We start from the raw sequence: 22,073 nt of genomic DNA, 5'->3' as shown, positions 1-22,073 counted from the left end.
TGCTTATGAACTTGGCGAAAATTTTCGTATATGCTTATTTGAAAAAGTGTAGATTTGATAAAAATGTGAAAATAAGCTTAAGTTTGATATAAATTGATAATGTCATTGTAATTATTTTGATTGATGATTTTGCTGACACTAATGCATATTTGGATGCACAAAATTTGTGTTTGATGTGTTTTGCAGAATGAAAGGGGTGAATCTTCATCCCAAGCCCGCAATGCTCCTGCTGAGAATTTGGAACAACAGGAGGTGGATAACTACTACAAGCAGGATGTACCTCATCCAGTCATGACCTTTTCCGATATGCATTTGGAAGAGTTGCACCCGAACCTGAGATTTGACAGACTTTGGATAGATTATCCAAAATATCAACGGGGTTTGCATACTCTTCACTCTAAGGTTGTTGAGGTACCGAGGGTCATAGAATGGGGACCCTTGGAAGCTGTAGAATTGGCCGGGCCAATTAGGGAATTACTTGTACAGAGGTATGGTAATTCTTCTTTTAATGACTGGATATGTTTATTCACCATACGTAGACCTGTATATAAAGTATGGTGTGAAGAATTGTTATGTAGTATAGAGTTGAATGATCGGGTAGCTAGTTTAACCGATTGTTCTTTTATTAGATTTTTGTTAGGCGGTTCGATGCGCCACATGTCTTTACTGGACATGGCTCAGGCTTTACGTATATATACGCCTGAGGAGTTAGCGTCTGCCGATTGTAGAGGATTGATACTAAACAGTAGAAAGATAGATGAGAATTTTGATACACACGGTGTGTGGAGTCAAATGACAAGCCATCACCGTTTCAAAGGGGGAAATTACTCTTATTTGGATATAGATAGAGCCGAATTAAGAGTGATACATAGGTTTTTAGCTAATTCGATTACACAAAGGGGTAAGAACAAAGAAAAAATAAATGAACAGGATTTGTTTTACCATATGTGTATTCGAGACCCACAAAGCGCTGTAAGTATACCATATTGTGTGGGTTATTATTTATCAGCTATGGTTCGGGGGATGCGTCCACATAGCATAATAGGAGGTGGTATTTTTATTACTTTGATTGGTGAATATCTCGGTGTGGATATAAGTCGGGGGGGATTATTACTAGAAGAGCCGGAACCCCGCGATACTATAGGTTTAAATGTATACCATGGTGCGAAAGTTTTGAAGAGGCGAAATAACGCCGCAGTACGATACCATGGTAGACATCCACAGGTGGAGAGAAACCAGGAGCAAGGTAATGTAGGAGGGGGGAATGAGATGCAAGAAATGCATAGGTTTATAGCTTCTCAGGAATACGAAAATGCTAGACAGAGAGCATTTGAAGATTGGCAAGTTCATCAGAACCAGATCATAGCTCATTGCCAACATATAGGTAGAAACTATATTCCTACACCGAAACCCGTCTTCCCTCCTTGGTCGATAGAGATGCAGCCACCATATCCTACGTATGATCCTGCCGAAGCATTCTATAGCACTTATGGTTATGCCTGGAACCCCTATTGGTACCAATATCATCCTTAGTTTACTTATTATTTTTTTTTATTATTTTGTAATTTGTAATTATTCATACATTTAATATTTTTGTTAATATTGTAATCATTTTTATAATTATCTAACTTTTATTCTTAGATTTTAATAATTATTGAATGTGGGGTAATATACCAAACTTCAAAAATATGTATATATGTTTGCAGTTTATCTTATGTACACAACAGGGTAAAACAACGCATTTTCAAAGACTGGCATTAAGTTCAGCAAAAGCAACTAATTTTGACGACAAGATGCAAAATATATGTGAAATAACAACAAGACGGAATGAACAAATGATGTGCACCATTTATCATTCAGCAAACAAACGCCAATATATTTGGAAACTTTGGTAAAAATTTAATCATTTTCACACAAATCACCCTCAATAATTTAAATTGTTACTGATTTCTTGCAAATGAGGGCATTGCAAGATCTTAAGTGTGGGAAGGGGTTAAATTCTTTCGGATTTTAAAATTTTTATATTAAAACACTTAGTTACCATTAAAAATACTAGTAAAGCAGTAGTTGTATTAGAATCTAGTGCTCTCTGATAAAAAAGAACAGCCCTAGTCTTATATACTGACTACCCAATTCTAGTAAAATTTTTCAAAATTTTCAATTAAATGAATTCAAAATCATGTTTATACATATTTATGAACAATAAAACTAGGTTTTAACACCGAAATTATTGTTACCTCGGAAAGGACATAAATTGAGAAACAAACTAAAATGTTAAAATTCATTTAAAATGGAATAGAGGACGATAAAAAGGAAAATAAAAGCCAAGTGTGGGAAAATTTACCAAGTTATCTTAAACATATGTCACATATATCTGTAACAAATAACTGAAAATACTTTTGCTTTGGACTAAACTAAACTGTTTTACCCGATGAAAGAAAAGAAAAGATGGATCTACACGATGAATCAATTCCATCATTAAAAGGAAGTAAAGTCTTCCGAAAAAGAAACGCGCTTCTTGATTTAGGTCATGAAGTTGTCGTCCAGACCAGCTGTAGGTTGACGAAAAATCTAGAAAAGTCATCACTAAAATCAGCAGGAAATCCACGGACCTCAGCATTAAACAGGGTCGCCAAGTGGTCAGATTTATCCTAACCATGAGAAGGATTTATCTCGTACAATGGGGGGGCACCATGCAAATTAGCTGGATAAGACTAATGAATCAGATCCCCAGAAAGGATAATCTCCTTAAAGATTAAAGATCAGCTTTTAAGACTGATATTACTCAATCATAGAGATTGACTTTAAAGATTGAGAATTCAAACTCATGGAATTCAATGATATCTAAACTCGAGCTTAAACGAGAAAATATTTTGATCAAAATTACAAACCAATTTGTTTTCTGAAAACCCTATTTTCAATGCGTTCATTACCATTGAACGTAAAATCCTAGGAATTCACCTGGAATTCATTAGGTCACCTGAACTAAATCGGGTGTCAACCGTAAGAACGGTGGTTGCATAGCATGGTCAAAGACAGGACCTTGTGCCAGACCGAAAAATTATAAGGGTGAGCTTTACTATTGCTCCTACCAAGGATAGTAATTGCGTCCGACACGTTATAGACCATAATCAAAAGCATGTCACGGGACATTGCCTTAACAGTTGCTTGTTCAACGCTTTCCTTTACAACCGGACGGTAGTTTGCCGAAAGGTAATATACGGAACAAGTAAACTGGACGTGTTGCTTTCCAAATACAAGGTTAGCAAGTGGGTGACACAAAACAGCAAGTTTTGAGCTAAAATTTTCAAATCTAAAACCCACCAAACCCACAAAAATATTTTGCAAACACCGGTAAAGGGTTATTCCAGAAAACTTATCTAGGGTAAAAACTAGATTTCAAAAGATCAAATGTTTTCATAAAGATCCAATTTCCTTAATGGATCTAAATTTTTATAGTCATGTGGGACTGTAAACCATATCGTTACTACCATTGTTTATACCGCCGTATAGAAATCACTGATGTACAAAGTGTGAAGAATAAAGAAGTGATTCTAGTATTTCAAGACGATATTGCTTGAGGACAAGCAACGCTCAAGTGTGGGAATATTTGATAATGCTAAAAACGAACATATATTTCATAGCATTATTCCTCAAGAAAGACAAGCTTTTAGTTGCAATTGTTCTATTTACAAGTGATATTCGTTTAAATAATAAAAGGTGAAGACAAAAGACAGATTCGACGAATTGAAGACGCAAACGACCAAAAAGCTCAAAAGTACAAAAGACAATCAAAAAGGTTCCAATTATTGATAAGAAACGTCTCGAAATCACAAGAGTACAAGATTCAAAACGTAAAGTACAAGATATTAAATTGTACGCGAGGACGTTCGAAAATCCGGAACCGGGACCAGAGTCAACTCTTAACGCTCGACGCAACGGACTAAAAATTACAAGTTAACTATATATATAAATATAATATAATATATAATTAATTATATTAATTATATATATATTATATATATATACTAAAAACCGTCGGCAGAGAAAACTCCAAGGACTGAGCTGTAATTTCTATCTCCGCGACTCGCGGAGTTTGAAGGGGATTTTGCCGCGAGTCGCGGAGCCCCAAAAATCAACTCTGGCTATAAAGCCAACCGAATTCTGATCAAAAATTATCATCTTTTCTTCCTCATTCATACGTAAAACTTATATATATATATATAATTTATATTTTAATTTTAATTTTAATTCTAATAATAAGGGTATGTTAGCGAATGTTGTAAGGGTGTAAGTCGAAATTCTGTCCGTCTAACGCTACGCTATTTTTAATCATTGTAAGTTATGTTCAACCTTTTTATATTAATGTCTCGTAGCTAAGTTATTATTATGCTTATTTAAAACGAAGTAATCATGATGTTGGGCTAATTACTAAAATTGGGTAATTGGGCTTTGTACCATAATTGGGGTTTGGACAAAAGAACGACACTTGTGGAAATTAGACTATGGGCTATTAATGGGCTTTATATTTGTTTAACTAAATGAAAGTTTGTTAATGTTAATATAAAGATTTACAATTGGGCGTCCTTATAAATTACCATATACACTCAATCGGACACGATGGGCGGGGTATTTATATGTACGAATAATCGTTCATTTAACCGGACACGGGAATGGATTAATAGCCACTAGAATAATTAAAACAGGGGTGAAATTACATTCAAGGGTAATTGGTGTAATTGTTAACAAAGTAGTAAAACCTTGGTTTACACGCAGTCGATAACCTGGTGTATTCATTAAACAAAGTATTAAAACCTTGTTACAATTCGAATCCCCAATTAGTTGGAATATTTAACTTCGGGTATAATAATAATTTGATGAGGACACTCGCACTTTATATTTATGACTGATGGACTGTTATGGACAAAAACCAGACGGACATATTAAATAATCCAGGACAAAGGACAATTAACCCATGGGCATAAAACTAAAATCAACACGTCAAACATCATGATTACGGAAGTTTAAATAAGCATAATTCTTTTATTTCATATTTAATATCCTTTATTTTATATTTAATTGCACTTCTAATTATCGCACTTTTATTTATTGTTATTTAATCGCACTTTTAATTATCGTACTTTTTAATTATCGCAATTTTATTTTATCGCATTTTTATTATTCGCAATTTCATTATCGTTATTTACTTTACGCTTTAATTTAAGTCTTGTATTTATTTTATATTTTACATTAGGTTTTAACTGCGACTAAAATCTTAAAATCGACAAACCGGTCATTAAACGGTAAAAACCCCCCTTTATAATAATAATATTACTTATATATATGTTTGTATTTTTATAAAAGTAAACTAATATAGCGTTGAGCTTTGTTTAAAGATTTCCCTGTGGAACGAACCGGACTTACTAAAAACTACACTACTGTACGATTAGGTACACTGCCTATAAGTGTTGTAGCAAGGTTTAAGTATATCCATTCTATAAATAAATAAATATCTTGTGTAAAATTGTATCGTATTTAATAGTTTTTCCTAGTAAAATATAAACTATTTTATATACACCTCGTACGACATCAGACCACATTTGACAAAAGATTGTCTCAGTATTGAATTAACAATAGAACAAAGAGAGAATATTTCATACATAAACCAAAGGCCTGGAAATAATTATCAGAATAATTATCAACCGCCAAGACCAATTTACAATCAAAATCAGAATTATAACAGAAATATTCCATACAACAACCAACAAGGTCCTAGCAATCAACAAGTATCCAATAATACTTACAATCAGCAAAGACCTAATTTTCAAAACAAACCACCACAACAAACCGATGATAAAAAGCCGAATTTAGAAGATATGATGACGAAGCTAGTTGAAACTCAAACGCAGTTTTTCACATCTCAGAAACAAACTAATGAACAAAATGCTCAAGCATTTAGAAATCAACAAGCTTCTATTCAAAATCTGGAACAAGAAGTAAGTAACCTAGCAAGGTTAATAGGTGAAAGAAAACCGGGAAGTCTACCTAGTGATACAAATGCTAACCCCCGGAATGAAACAGCTAAAGCTATTACCACAAGAAGTGGTACAACACTTAAACCACCTGAAATACCTGTAACTTCTGATGAAGCTATTCCTACTCCACAAGAACCACAACCTAATCAAGATAAGGAAAAAGAACCTGTAGTTGAAAAGGTTAATGAAGATAACACAGCTAAAGATAAACCTTATGTTAAACTATACCAACCACCACTTCCTTACCCGAGTAAAATGAAGAAAGAGAAACTTGAAGCCGAGCAATCCAAATTCTTGGATATGTTTAAACAGATAAATGTAAATCTTCCTTTCATTGATGTGATTTCAGGAATGCCTAGATATGCTAAATTCTTGAAAGATCTAATCTCAAATAGAAAGAAAATGGAAGAACTCTCGGCTGTTACTATGAATGCTAATTGTTCAGCAGTGCTGTTGAATAAGATACCAGAAAAACTATCTGATCCAGGAAGTTTCACAATTCCATGTTTTCTGGGTAGTCTTAGTTCAATAGAAGCATTGGCAGACTTAGGTGCTAGTATAAATCTAATGCCGTATTCACTATACGCTAAACTAGACCTTGGAGAATTGAAACCAACAAGAATAAGCATACAACTAGCCAATAGATCAATAAAATATCCTAGAGGGATAATGGAGAACATGCTAGTTAAAGTTGGTACTTTAGTATTTCCAGTAGATTTTGTTGTTCTGGACATGGAAGAAGATTCTCAAGTTCCTCTCATATTAGGAAGACCATTCTTAAATACGGCTAAAGCAATGATAGACGTGTTCGGTAAGAAACTGACCCTAAGTATAGAGGATGAGAGTGTTACCTTTTCAGTTGATAAAGCAATGCAACAACCACAATCTGCAGATGATACATGTTATTATATTCAAACTATAGATGCACATGCAGAATTATTAGAAGAATTTCCAGAATTACAAGGAACAGGAGAATGTTCTTTAGGAGAAGGTAATGAACCAATTGATGAAGCTGAAATGTTAGCTACACTTATAGCTAATGGATATGAACCAACAACAGAAGAAATTCAAATGCTAAAAGAAGAAGACAGATATCGATACAAATCATCGATAGAAGAACCTCCGAAATTCGAGTTAAAGCCACTTCCAAACCATTTGGAATACGCTTATTTACATGGTGAATCTGAATTACCTGTAATAATATCGTCTTCTCTTACTGAAAATGAGAAATCACAACTCATTTCTGTGTTGAAAGCCCATAAACCAGCCATTGCATGGAAGATTCATGATATTAAAGGAATAAGTCTTTCGTATTGCACACATAAAATCCTTATGGAAGAAGGTCATAAAACGTATGTTCAACGCCAACGAAGACTAAATCCTAATATGCAAGATGTAGTTAAGAAAGAGATTATTAAACTGCTAGATGCAGGTTTAATTTATCCAATTTCTGATAGTCCATGGGTAAGCCCAGTTCAATGCGTGCCTAAGAAGGGTGGCATGACTGTCATTACAAATGAAAAAAATGAGCTTATTCCTACTAGGACTGTAACAGGATGGCGTATGTGTATTGATTATAGAAAATTAAATGACGCCACCAGAAAAGATCACTTTCCCTTACCTTTCATTGATCAAATGTTAGAAAGATTAGCCGGAAATAGTTAATATTGTTTTCTAGATGGATTTTCCGGATATCTTCAAATTCCAATAGCACCCGAAGATCAAGAGAAAACCACATTCACGTGCCCTTATGGTACTTTTGCTTACAAACGCATGCCATTTGGACTTTGCAACGCCCCTGCAACCTTTCAAAGGTGTATGATGGCGATTTTTCACGACATGATAGAAGAATGCATGGAAGTTTTCATGGATGACTTTTCAGTCTTCGGTGATACATTTGAATCATGTCTAGTTAATCTGGAACGAATGCTTATTAGATGCGAACAATCAAATCTAGTACTTAATTGGGAGAAATGCCATTTCATGGTTAAAGAAGGCATCGTTCTTGGTCATAAAATTTCAAAAGAAGGAATTGAAGTGGATAGAGCTAAAGTAGATGTAATTGCTAAACTTCCACATCCCACCAATGTTAGAGGAGTTAGGAGTTTTCTAGGGCATGCCGGTTTTTACCGACGTTTCATAAAAGATTTTTCTAAAATTGCTACTCATATGAATAAACTCCTAGAAAAGGATGCTCCATTCATCTTTTCAGATGAGTGTATCAAATCTTTTAATATTCTTAAAGAGAAACTCACTAATGCGCCGATCATGATAACACCAAATTGGAATCTACCATTTGAACTAATGTGCGATGCAAGTGATTTTGCAATGGGAGCCGTTTTAGGACAAAGGATTGAAAAACGATTTCAACCTATATATTATGCTAGTAAGACGTTGCAAGGAGCACAAGCGAACTATACAACTACTGAAAAAGAACTCCTTGCTATTGTCTTTGCTTTTGAAAAATTTTGATCATATCTCGTTCTAGCAAAAACGGTGGTCTATACCGACCATTCTGCTCTTAGATACCTATTTTCAAAACAAGATGCTAAACCAAGATTAACCCGTTAGATCTTACTCTTACAAGAGTTTGATATTGAAATCCGAGATAAAAGAGGAGCAGAAAATCTCGCCGCTGATCATCTTTCTCGTCTTGAAAATCCCGAATTAGAAGTTCTAAATGAATCGGCCATACAAGACAACTTTCCCGATGAATATCTATTGAAGATAGATTATAAAGAAATTCCATGGTTTGCAGACTATGCAAACTACTTAGTTTGTGGATTCCTTGAAAAAGGATTGTCGTACCAAAGACGAAAGAAATTCTTCAGTGATATAAAACACTATTTTTGGGAAGATCCACATTTGTTTAAAAGTTGTCCCGATGGAATAATACGCCGATGTGTATTTGGAGATGAAGCTAGTAAAATATTAAACCATTGTCACACAGGACCAACAGGAGGGCATTATGGGCCTCAACTAACAGTAAGAAAAGTTTATGATGCTGGATTCTATTGGCCTACAATTTACAAAGATGCACACCTTCTTTGCAAATCCTGTGATGCTTGTCAAAGGGCCGGAAAAATAAGTCAACGTGATGAAATGCCACAAAATGTCATCCAAGTATGTGAAGTATTTGACATTTGGGGTATCGACTTTATGGGTCCATTTCCAAAATCTCATAATAATCTATATATACTCGTAGCCATTGATTATGTATCTAAATGGGCGGAAGCACAAGCTCTCCCAACTAACGATGCACGAGTTGTAGTCAACTTTTTAAAACGTCTTTTTGCAAGGTTTGGAACACCGAAAGCTTTAATAAGTGATCGGGGTACTCATTTCTGTAATAATCAACTTGAGAAAGTTCTTAAAAGATATGGAGTAACTCATAAAATCTCCACCGCATATCATCCACAAACAAGTGGACAAGTTGAAAATACCAACCGAGCTTTAAAACGTATTCTAGAGAAAACTGTAGGATCAAATCCGAAGGAATGGTCCATTAAATTGGAGGATGCACTCTGGGCTTTTAGAACAGCCTACAAAACTCCAATTGGAACCACACCTTTTAGACTTGTTTATGGAAAAGCATGTCATCTTCCAGTAGAAATTGAACACAAAGCATTTTGGGCTTTGAAGACATGTAATCTTGATATACATGAAGCTGGACGTCTACGATTAAGTCAACTAAACGAATTAGAAGAATTAAGACATGAAGCATACGATAATTCGTTAATCTATAAGGAAAGAACGAAGAAATGGCATGATAAAAGAATCAGAAGTTTAAAAGAATTTAAAGAAGGAGACAGAGTTCTTCTTTTCAATTCACGATTCAAGCTATTTACTGGAAAATTGAAATCAAGATGGTCTGGACCATTCATAGTTAAAAGAGTTTTTCCATACGGAACGATAGAATTAATAAATTCAAATGGAATTGAATTTAAAGTTAATGGTCATAGAGTTAAACACTACATAGATAGTCCGATGGAAGTCGATAACGAAGTTAATCACAATTTCGACACCACAGCTAACTAAGTGTGGGGAGAATCAAGTCTTTAAAGGATAATATGTATTTCTGTTAGAGTTAGATTGTCTGTTTTCGTGTACTTCTCGAAAATGGAACCCGAATGGTCTTTCCCTAGCAGACCCTAAAGAACTAGTCTTCTCCCCCCATTCTGAATTTTTATTTTTTTTAGGAAATGAAGACTGCCTGTGAACTAAACCATGGTCTAATGCTACACGCTTTGATCACTAAATGTAATAATGACACACTTCCGAGTGAAATAGTATCAGTAATCAGAGAAAGAATGGACGGAGTTAGAAAAGAATCCAGATGCGAAGATAATAAGTTACAATTTGGTAAAGGAAAATCAAAATCCGCAGCGAAAAGAAGAGCACGACACCTAGAAAGATGTCACAAATACGGAAAATGGTCACATGGAGGTAAATGTTCAAATAATCAAACCTATTCAAATACCGAATTTGTTACTTTATGCAGAGACGGACCGTTCATATGTTTAGAAGAAAAGACACTGAATGCTTGAGGTTACGCCTATGTAGCCATGGAAAACCAATTAAACCGACTATCTTATGAATGGGATAGATCATATAACTAAGAAATCTATTTCACAGGTAAGTCTGTACAGTTTTTATTTTTTTTTATTTTTAACCTTTTGATAATAAACGCTAATTTGTTCGCTATAAAGTATTAAATTGGTATTGAATAAAATTAGGTTTGGCGACCGAAATTATTGATATCATTCAAAAATTTATTACATCTCTGCGAAATTTAACGTTTATTCTTAAGGTATAAATATCTTTAATCAATCAACCCAAAATATTTCAAAAATTCGTCATGAGTTAAATTAGGTCTTGGAACCGAAATTACTTTACCGAAAAAAGGGGCGTATATTTTTGATAATATTTGATTGATTAAAGTGGGAGATAAAAAAGCCAAAAAGATTTTTAATTTTATTTTTACCATGTTTTTAAAATTAATATATAAATCTTAAATTAATATTGTAAACTTTGTAAAATCAATATATTTAAAATTGTAAATATTTGAAAAATTAATATAAGTTTGGTGTGAATTTATAATATGAATTTTTAAATTAAGTTTGGTGTGAATTTTTAATTTTTAAAATATGAATTTTATTTTTATGCATTTTAAATTTTAAGTTTGTTGAGAATTTTTAATATTAATTTTGAATTTTATATTTAAATTGTGTGAATTTAAAAACAAAAATTTACTTTATCTCATTAAGTTAAAAATATGATTTTTAAATTTCGTCGTAAGTTGAAGACTAGGTCTTTGAACTGAAATTGCTTTACCCAAGGGAGGGACGAGAACTTTTATTATCATTATTTTTAATCTTATTGAATTAAAGTATGCCAAAAACATTAAAAAAACCCAAAAATCTTAGCTTTTAAAACAATCGCTACAAAAAGACAAATTTTAAAATTTTGTCGAAGGACGGACTAGGACATCGATCCGAAACGACCTCGTCCTAAATAACAAGGGAAACAAAATTTTAAAATTAATTACTTAATTGTTTTAATTAGTATAAGATGTTAAAAAAAAAAAAAAAACTCTGCGACTCGCGGAGTTTGAAGGGCCCAAATACCGCGAGTCGCGGAGGGACCAAATTACAGGGAAAAAAAATAAAGCTGAACGAACTGATCAGTTTCAAACCACACACCACAGAAAAAAAACTGCGAAAATAACCCTCGAAAAAACACGCAAAAACACCCCCAAAATCACAATTTTTAACCGTTAATCATCAAAACTTTTACTAAAATCATGTTGAGAAGGATGCTATCAAGGAATTACTCAAGAAAAACGGTAAATTTCTACACCTAAACACCATTTAATCCGAAATTAGTGTTCTTGAGCAATTTTTTTCCCCAATTTGATTTTGATGATTTTTAGTGTAATTATGCTTAAATTGTTTATGTATTATGCTTGTATAACCTAGATTGATGCTATTTAACATGATTAGAAGCCTTAGACTTCAAATTTTGATTAATCTAGGGTTTGTGTTCTTGAGCAAATTTGGGGCTTTTTGATATAAACAGGTTATGGCCGATTTTTGTCATGAATTGTTGTTAAATTAAGTAGTGTAACATATTTAGGTAGTTAAATGATCCAAACTTTGAGCCTAAACATGATTTTGAGAATTAAAGTGGACTTTTTCAAGTCTAAAATTCATGAACTTGATTTTTGAAAGATAATGCCATTTGAAACTTGTTTAATTACTAGTAATGATTATTTTGACATGTTATTTGAGTTGAATGCTTATGAACTTGGCGAACATTTTCGTATATGCTTATTTGAAAAAGTGTAGATTTGATAAAAATATGAAAATGAGCTTAAGTTTGATATAAATTGATCATGTCATTGTAATTATCTTGATTGATGATTTTGCTGACACTAATGCATATTTGGATACACAAAAATTGTGTTTGATGTGTTTTGCAGACTGAAAGGGGTGAATCTTCATCCCAAGCTCGCAATGCTCCTGCTGAGAATGCGGAACAACAGGAGGTGGATAACTACTACAAGCAAGATATACCTCATCCAGTCATGACATTTTCTGATATGCACTTGGAAGATTTGCATCCGAACCTGAGATTTGACAGACTTTGGATAGATTATCCAAAATACCAAAGGGGTTTGCATACTCTTCATTCTAAAGTTGTTGAGGTACCTAGGGTCATAGAATGGGGACCATTAGAAGTTGTAGAATTGGCCGGGCCAATTAGGGAATTACTTGCACAGAGGTATGGTAATTCTACTTTTAATGACTGGGTACGTATATTCACCATGCGTAGACCTGTATATAAAGTATGGTGTGAAGAATTGTTGTGTAGTATAGAATTAAATGATCGGGTAGCTAGTTTAACCGATCGATCTTTTATTAGATTTTTGTTAGGAGGTTCGATGCGCCACATGTCTTTACTAGACATGGCTCAGGCTTTACGTATATATACGCCTGAGGAGTTAGCATCTGCCGATTGTAGAGGGTTGATACTAAATGGTAGAAAGATAGATGAAAATTTTGATACACATGGTGTATGGAGTCAAATGACAAGCCATCACCGATTCAAAGGGGGAAATTACTCTTATTTGGATATAGATAGAGCTGAATTAAGAGTGATTCATAGGTTTTTAGCTAATTCGATTACACAAAGAGGTAAGAACAAGGAAAAGGTAAATGAACAGGATTTGTTTTACCATATGTGTATTTGAGACCCACAAAGCGCTGTAAGTATACCTTATTGTGTGGGTTATTATTTATCAGCTATGGTTAGGGGGATGAGACCGCATAGCATAATAGGAGGTGGTATTTTTATTACTTTGATTGCTGAATATCTCGGTGTGGATATAAGTCGGGGGGATTATTAGTCGAAGAACCAGAACCCCGCGATACTATAGGTTTAAATGTATACCATGGTGCGAAAGTTTTGAAGAGGTGAAATAACACCGCAGTACAATACCATGGTAGACATCCACAGGTTGAGAGAAACCAACAACAAGGTAATGTAGGAGGGGGAAATGAAATGCAAGAAATGCAAAGGTTTATAGCTTCACAGGAGTACGAAAATGCTAGACAGAGAGCATTTGAAGATTGGCAAGTTCATCAAAACCAAATCATAGCTCATTGCCAACATATAGGTAGAAACTATATTCCTACTCCAAAACCCATATTCCCTCCCTGGTCTATAGAGATGCAACCACCGTATCCTACGTATAACCCTGCCGAAGCATTTTATAGCACCTATGGTTATGCATGGAATCCCTATTGGTACCAGTATCATCCCTAGTCTACTTAGTTTTATTTATTTTGTTATTTGTAATGTTGATACGTTTAATACTTATGTTAATATTGTAATAGTTTTTATAATTTTCTAACTTTTATTCTTAGATTTTAATAATTTTTGAATGTGGGGTAATATACCAAACTTCAAAAATATGTATATATGTTTGCAGTTTATCTTATGTACACAACAGGGTAAAACAACGCATTTTCAAAGACTGGCATTAAGTTCAGCAAAAGCAACTAATTTTGACGACAAGATGCAAAATATATGTGAAATAACAACAAGACGGAATGAACAAATGACGTGCACCATTTATCATTCAGCAAACAAACGCCAATATATTTGGAAACTTTGGTAAAAATTTAATCATTTTCACACAAATCACCCTCAATAATTTAAATTGTTACTGATTTCTTGCAAATGAGGGCATTGCAAGATCTTAAGCGTGGGAAGGGGTTAAATTATTTCGGATTTTAAAATTTTTACTTTATACACTTGGTTACCATTAAAAATACTAGTAAAGCAGTAGTTGTATTAGAATCTAGTGCTCTCTGATAATAAAGAACGGCCCTAGTCTTATATACTGACTACCCAATTCTAGAAAGAAAAAAAAAATTTCAAAATTTTCAATTAAATGAACTCAAAATCATGTTTATACATATTTATGAACGATAAAACTAGGTTTTAACACCGAAATTATTATTACCTCAGAAAGGACATAAATTGAGAAACAAACCAAAATGTTAAAATTCATTTAAAATGGAATAGAGGACAATAAAAAGGAAAATAAAAGTCAAGCGTGGGAAAATTCTCCAAGTTATTCAAAACATATATCACATATTTTTGTACAAATAACTGAAAATACTTTTGCTTTGGACTAAACTAAAAAGTTTTACCTGATTTACTGTAAGAAAGATGGATCTACACGATGAATCAATTCCATCATTAAAAGGAAGTAAAGTCTTCCGAAAAAGACACGCGCTTCTTGATTTAAGTCAAGAAGTTGTCGTCCAGACCAGCTGTAGGTTGACGAAAAATCTAGAAAAGTCATCACTAAAATCAGCAGGAAATCCACGGACCTCAGCATTAAACAGGGTCGCCAAGTGGTCAGATTTATCTTAACCATGAGAAGGATTTATCTCGTACAATGGGGGGGCACCATGCAAATTAGCTGGATAAGACTAATGAATCAGATCCCCAGAAAGGATAATCTCCTTAAAAGATCAAAAATCAGCTTTTAAGCCTGATATTACTCAATCCTTGAGATTGACCTTAAAGATTGAGAATTACAAACTCATGGAATTCAATGATATCTAAACTCGAGCTTGAACGAGAAAATATTTTGATCAAAATTACAAACCGATTTGTTTTCTGAAAACCCTATTTTCAATGTGTTCATTACCATTGAATGTAAAATCCTAGGAATTCACCTGGAATTCATTAGGTCACATGAACCAAATCGGGTGTCAACCGTAAGAACGGTGGTTGCATAGTGGTCAAAGACAGGACCTTGTGCCAGACCGAAAAATCATAAGGGTGAGCTTTACTATTGCTCCTACCAAAGATAGTAATTGCGTCCGACACGTTATAGACCATAATTAAAAGCATGTCAGGGGACATTGCCTTAACAGTTGCTTGTTCAACGCTTTCCTTTACAACCGGACGGTAGTTTACCGAAAGGTAATATACGGGACAAGTAAACTGGATGTGTTGCTTTCCAAATACAAGGTTAGCAAGTGGGTGACACAAAACCATAAGTTTTGAGCTAAAATTTTCAAATCTGAAACCCACCAAACCCACACAAATATTTTGCAAACACCGGTAAAGGGTTATTCCGGAAAACTTATCTAGGGTAAAAACTAGATTTAATTTTCAAAAGATCAAATGTTTTCATAAAGATCCAATTTCCTTAATGGATCTAAATTTTTATAGTCATGTGGGACTGTAAACCATATCGTTACTACCATTGTTTATACCGCCGTATAGAAATCACTGATGTACAAAGTGTGAAGAATAAAGAAGTGATTCTAGTATTTCAAGACGATATTGCTTGAGGACAAGCAACGTTCAAGTGTGGGAATATTTGATAATGCTAAAAACGAACATATATTTCATAGCATTATTCCTCAAGAAAGACAAGCTTTTAGTTGCAATTGTTCTATTTAAAAGTGATATTCGTTTAAATAATAAAAGGTGAAGACAAAAGACAGATTCGACGAATTGAAGATGCAAACGACCAAAAAGCTCAAAAGTACAAAAGACAATCAAAGAGGTTCCAATTATTGATAAGAAACGTCTCGAAATTACAAGAGTACAAGATTCAAAACGCAAAGTACAAGATATTAAATTGTACGCAAGGACGTTCGAAAATCCGGAACCGGGACCAGAGTCAACTCTCAACGCTCGACGCAACGGACTAAAAATTACAAGTCAACTATGCACATAAATATAATATAATATTTAAATAATTCTTATAATTATTTATATATTATATAAATAAATAAAAACCATCGGCAAGAAAGACTCCAAATTGTGTGAGCTGTATTTACAAACTCCGCGACTCGCGGAGTTTGAAGGCAAAAAGGGCCACGAGTCGCGGAGCCCCAAATTCTGCAATTCCCTATAAAGCCAACCGAATTCTGATCATTTTTCATAACATATATCCATCTCTCTATCTATAAACGTATATATTTATATTTATATTTATATTTTAATTTTAATTTTAATTTTAATCCTAATAATAAGGGTATGTTAGCGAATATTGTAAGGGTGTAAGTCGAAATTCTGTCCGTGTAACGCTACGCTATTTTTAATCATTGTAAGTTATGTTCAACCTTTTTAATTTAATGTCTCGTAGCTAAGTTATTATTATGCTTATTTAATCCGAAGTAATCATGATGTTGGGCTAATTACTAAAATTGGGTAATTAGGCTTTGTACCATAATTGGGGTTTGGACAAAAGAACGACACTTGTGAAAATTAAACTATGGGCTATTAATGGGCTTTATATTTGTTTAACTAAATGATAGTTTGTTAATGTTAATATAAAGATTTACAATTGGGCGTCCCTATAAATTACCATATACACTCAATCGGACACGATGGGCGGGGTATTTATATGTACGAATAATCGTTCATTTAACTGGACACGGGAATGGATTAATAGCCACTAGAATAATTAAAACAGGGGTGAAATTATGTAAAAGGACACTTGGCATAATTGATAACAAAATATTAAAACCTTGGGTTACACTCAGTCGACATCCTGGTGTAATTATTAAACAAAGTATTAAAATCTTGTTACAGTTTAAGTCCCCAATTAGTTGGAATATTTAACTTCGGGTATAAGGATAATTTGACGAGGACACTCGCACTTTATATTTATGACTGATGGACTGTTATGGACAAAAACCAGACGAACATATTAAATAATCCAGGACAAAGGACAATTGACCCATGGGCATAAAACTAAAATCAACACGTCAAACATCATGATTACGGAAGTTTAAATAAGCATAATTCTTTTATTTCATATTTAATTTCCTTTATTTTATATTTAATTGAACTTCTAATTATCACATTTTTATTGTTATTGTATTTAATTGCACTTTTAATTATCGTACTTTTTAATTATCGCAAGTTTATTTTATCGCACTTTTATTATTCGCAATTTCATTATCGTTATTTACTTTACGCTTTAATTTAAGTCTTGTATTTATTTTTAATATTTTACATTTGGTTTTAACTGCGATTAAAGTTTTAAAATCGACAAACCGGTCATTAAACGGTAAAAACTCCCCTTTATATATATTTGTATTTTTATAAAAGTAAACTAATATAGCGTTAAGCTTTGTTTAAAAAGATTCCCTGTGGAACGAACCGGACTTACTAAAAAACTACACTACTCTACGATTAGGTACACTGCCTATAAGTGTTGTAGCAAGGTTTAAGTATATCCATTCTCTAAATAAATAAATATCTTGTGTAAAATTGTATCATATTTAATAGTATTTTCTTGTAAAATTTAATAGCTATTTCGTATACCCCGCTGCAAACATCATTTGTCATCCTTTATTCTTCTACTCTACTTTATTGAACGGGTTGCCTCCCGAGAAGTGCTTTTATTTAAGGTCGTTGGCTCGACCGTAGTGATGCCTTAGAAAGCAAACATTCCTCGTTGATGGTTGTAATCTTGGTCTTCTCGAGGGAATGTGAGTCTTGGTGGGTAAATCATGAGAAAGTGTCGGACCAACAGTGGTAGAAGATCCGGTACTTCTCTTGAAGATCTTCTGAAAGATAAGTAGTGCGCAATTTCGGCTCGTGATAAATCTTGAAGTCCGAGAAGAATATGATCCACGGCTCTGCTGGTTGACCCATGAATGTCAATCATAGAAGCAGTGCTGGTGGTGATTATCTCTCTGATGGGATGCTCATTTCGGAGGTCTTCAAACAATGTTAGAAACTGTATCTTTAGTATCTCGAAATCTTCGGAATGATGATCTCCACAGTAAGAGTCTGTAGCTTTGCACAGATTAGTTAAAAGATGTAGCTGAAAAGAAGTGAACAGCAATCCTGACCCGAGCATCAACGTCATCGTCTTTGAGTATATCTCCCGACATCCTGCTTTAAATGTGAAACTTGGATCTGTAGATTCATGGAAGATACGAGATATCTGCTTCGTAACGTAGGTTGCGATGTTGACTTGATCTGGTTCAAGATGAGAGAACGGATTGTTGCACCTTACTTCCTCTGTAACTGTATCTCGCAACTCTTTGATAATCAGATCAGCATGGTGATCAATTGTTACGTAAATCACTAGCCTGTCTGGTGTGCTTTCGAAATTATCTCTTTCCAAGAGATCGAAAAAGCTGTGAATATCCTCGATCATTTGCAAATCAGAGTGATAAGTTGGGCGTCCGATAGAAAGATCCATGTGCTTTCGGATGAGAGTCAGTAGTGCTCGTTGGTTTGCTGAGAACGGAAGTGCAGATCCGGCTAATGCATTGTAAACCTTAGAGTAAATGATCTTCTGATCTCGATAGAATCTTATCTCAAGAATAGTGCAAACTACTGAATTGTGCTCTCGTTGCCTTTCTTCGTGGTAGATATGATCGTGAAGAGTGTTGATAAAGTCTTGAATGCGTTCTTCTAGGATTTCAACATCATTGTCTTTTCTCAGGAGATAGAGGTTGTATTCTTCTCGGATAGCCATAATTCGTTCTGTTAAGCGTAGCGTGAAATCAATTGTTGATTTACGGATGGCTTCTAGAATATCTTCAAATTCATCGGTATCATTGATGAAGGTAATCATGTATGCGTGTGTAGATATGACCGGAATCCGATCTGAAGAAGAGTCCGGCTCCCCTAGATCCGGTTCGGTTGGAGAGTGTGAGTTATCCAGAATGTCTTCATGTTGCTCTTCCTCATCATCATCGGTATAATGTTCTTCCGAGGATTCGTCTATTGAACGGGTTTCTTCAGTATTCTGGTTCTCTGCTTTGATGCTTGCAGGGTCGATTTCTATATCCTTAACCTCAACCTTGTCAGTCTTCTTCCTGAAACGAATGATTAAACTGTGATCTTCTGTCTCAAGCCTTATTAATTCTTCATGACGCTTAATGCTTAGAGAGGGCATTATCGCAGCTTCTTTTACATCTTCCATTTCCTCTTCCTCTTCATATTCCTTCTCTTCCACTATTTCTTCATGGGATCCTCCTCTTCCATTTCTGGGTCGTCTGCAGAGTGTGATTCGACACCCATCTCGATATCATTGGCTGGTGGTGAAGACTCGTCATCGGAAGTGATCCGTCTGGTGGAAATAGCAAACATCTCTGCCTGTCCAGGAAGATCGGTTGGTCGGTCAATTTTGAAGGTAACGCTCTCCCCATGTGATCGCAAGATCAAGGTTTGATTATACACATCAATGACAATCCTAGCCGTATTCATGAAAGGTCTTCCTAACACTATTGGTGTGTGTAGGTCTTCCTTGATGTCCATTACTATGAAATCCGTAGGATACAAGAATTTGTCGACTTTCACCATGACGTTCTCAACTATGCCCTTAGGATATCGAATTGTGTGATCGGTAAGTTGGATTGTCATTTTAGTTGGTGACAAGTCTCCTAGCTCTAATCTCTTATAGATAGAGTAGGGGATTAGGTTGATACTTGCTCCTAAATCTTCTAGCGCATGAATGGTTCCAATTGGTAGATCGAACACGAAAAAATGAATCAGCCCGTATCTCCTAGCTTTGGTGGCAGAGAGTTTCTGATCAATGCTGAGTATTCTTCATTCAGTGGAATTTTGTTAGAATCTGGTATCCTCTCCTTTGTAGAGAGAAGCCTTCGGATGTATCTCTTTTGGTTGGGGACTATGGACATGGTGTCCAAGATTCTTCCATCGAGCTTGAAGGAATCAAGCTTGGATGGTTCCTCCTGTAGCCTTCCAGGATAGGGTACACGCACTGGAGTTGGAGGGGTCAGCTTCTAAGTATATGTCGATTTTTTCTTGAGCCTAGCAATTACAGAATCCATTTGCTTAGCTTCCTCTATGTGGGGATTTTGGATAGTGTTACTGGGTAACCTTCCCTGTGGTCGGTTTTCAAGGCGTTGTGATAACTGTCCGAGCTGCGTCTCCAGACTTTTGAGCAGAGCCAATTGATTTCCCATTAGTATCTCTGTCTGATCTTGTCTGGCTACAGTTCTCTGATTTAGCTGTTGTTGTCCTTGAATGAACTGAGTCAACTGATCATCAGCTCCGAGAGTGGGGTTAGTTGCTTTTGTAATCTGGGTGGTAGGGGAATTTTCCTCGACTGGTGGACCAGTTAGTGGAAGTGGTTGATCGTAGGACAATTGAGATTGTTGGGATGGGTAAGGTGGGTAGCGATAACGAAAAGGTTGGTTGCTTCGTTAAAATTGATTAACCCTAGGTTGTTGATTGAATTTGGGATTTGGTGGATGAGCTGGGTATTGAACGTAACAGACTGAACCGTCAGGGTTTTCATACTCAACTTGATATTCTTCAGTGGGTTCTGGGTTGGTACAATTAACACAAGCCTGAGCTTGGTTGACCTGCTGCGGCTGTGTCTTCAATTCTCCAAGTTGTTTATCGAGAGATTCCATCTTATCTGTGATGGATTTGATGGCCTCTGTCAGATTGTTAAGTGCAGAGAGTGGGGCAGATGATGAAGTTGTTTCACCACTGTTCCAGTCATGATGATGCATTGTCATATTCTCGAGCAATTCCCATGCTTCGTCTGCGGTTTGGTTCATTAGATTTCCTTGAGCTGCTGCATCGATCGTCGTCCTATAATTTACCGTAAGACCATTGTAGAAAGTACAGATTTGAGCTGACCGTTTTAGCTGGTGATTAGGGCATTTCTTTAGCAGGGTTTTGAATCGCTCTCATGCAGTGTAAAGAGATTCATCATAACTTTGTTTGAAGTTAATGATGTCATTCTTTAGTTTGGTTTATTTGGAAGGAGGGAAATATTTGGTTAGGAATTTAGTAGCCATCTCCGTCCATGACGTGATGGAATCTTTTTCCAGTCCTTCGAACCATGTTTGAGCATGATGAGTGAGAGAATAGGGAAACAAGTATAGCCGGACTATATCTTGTCCTATCCCTGGCTGTTTGTAGGAGTTTGAAAGAGATATGAATTTATCAAGGTGAGAATTAGGATCGTCATTCGGTAGTCCATGAAACTGACAGCTATTTTGGATGAGCTGGATGATATGATGTTTTAACTCGAAAAAGTGTCCTTGAATATCTGGAAATCTGATTGGTCCTCCTCGACCTTCAATCGAGGGTTTGGTATTTTTGCTAAAGTAACGCTTAACGCCATTTGATTTCTGATTCGTGCTTCCTTGCATGCTTTATAGATTATTGCGTCTGGATCAGGTACGAATAACAACGGCCCTGGTCTAGATCGGGTTTGGGTCATACACTGGGTATGCCTTTTTGTTTTTAATTTTAAGCAGATAAACTAAATTTCTAAGGTAATCTAAGGTAATTCTAATGTAATCTAAGGTAGTCTTAATCTAAGGTAGTCTAAAGTAATCTAATTTAGTCTAAAATAAGCTAACTATCCTAAGGTTGAATATGTTTTTGGTTCTGGCTACTGATTCCCTGGTATTTTGATAACAAAGCTTTGCACGAACTATTCAACAAACCAAGTGGCCAGGCCGACTACGGAGAGGCAGGATCCTTTTGGTC

Source organism: Rutidosis leptorrhynchoides, chromosome 10 (assembly GCF_046630445.1).
Source record: "Rutidosis leptorrhynchoides isolate AG116_Rl617_1_P2 chromosome 10, CSIRO_AGI_Rlap_v1, whole genome shotgun sequence".
In the NCBI taxonomy this organism is placed as follows: domain Eukaryota; kingdom Viridiplantae; phylum Streptophyta; class Magnoliopsida; order Asterales; family Asteraceae; genus Rutidosis; species Rutidosis leptorrhynchoides.
Note: the sequence above shows the minus strand (reverse complement) of the source record.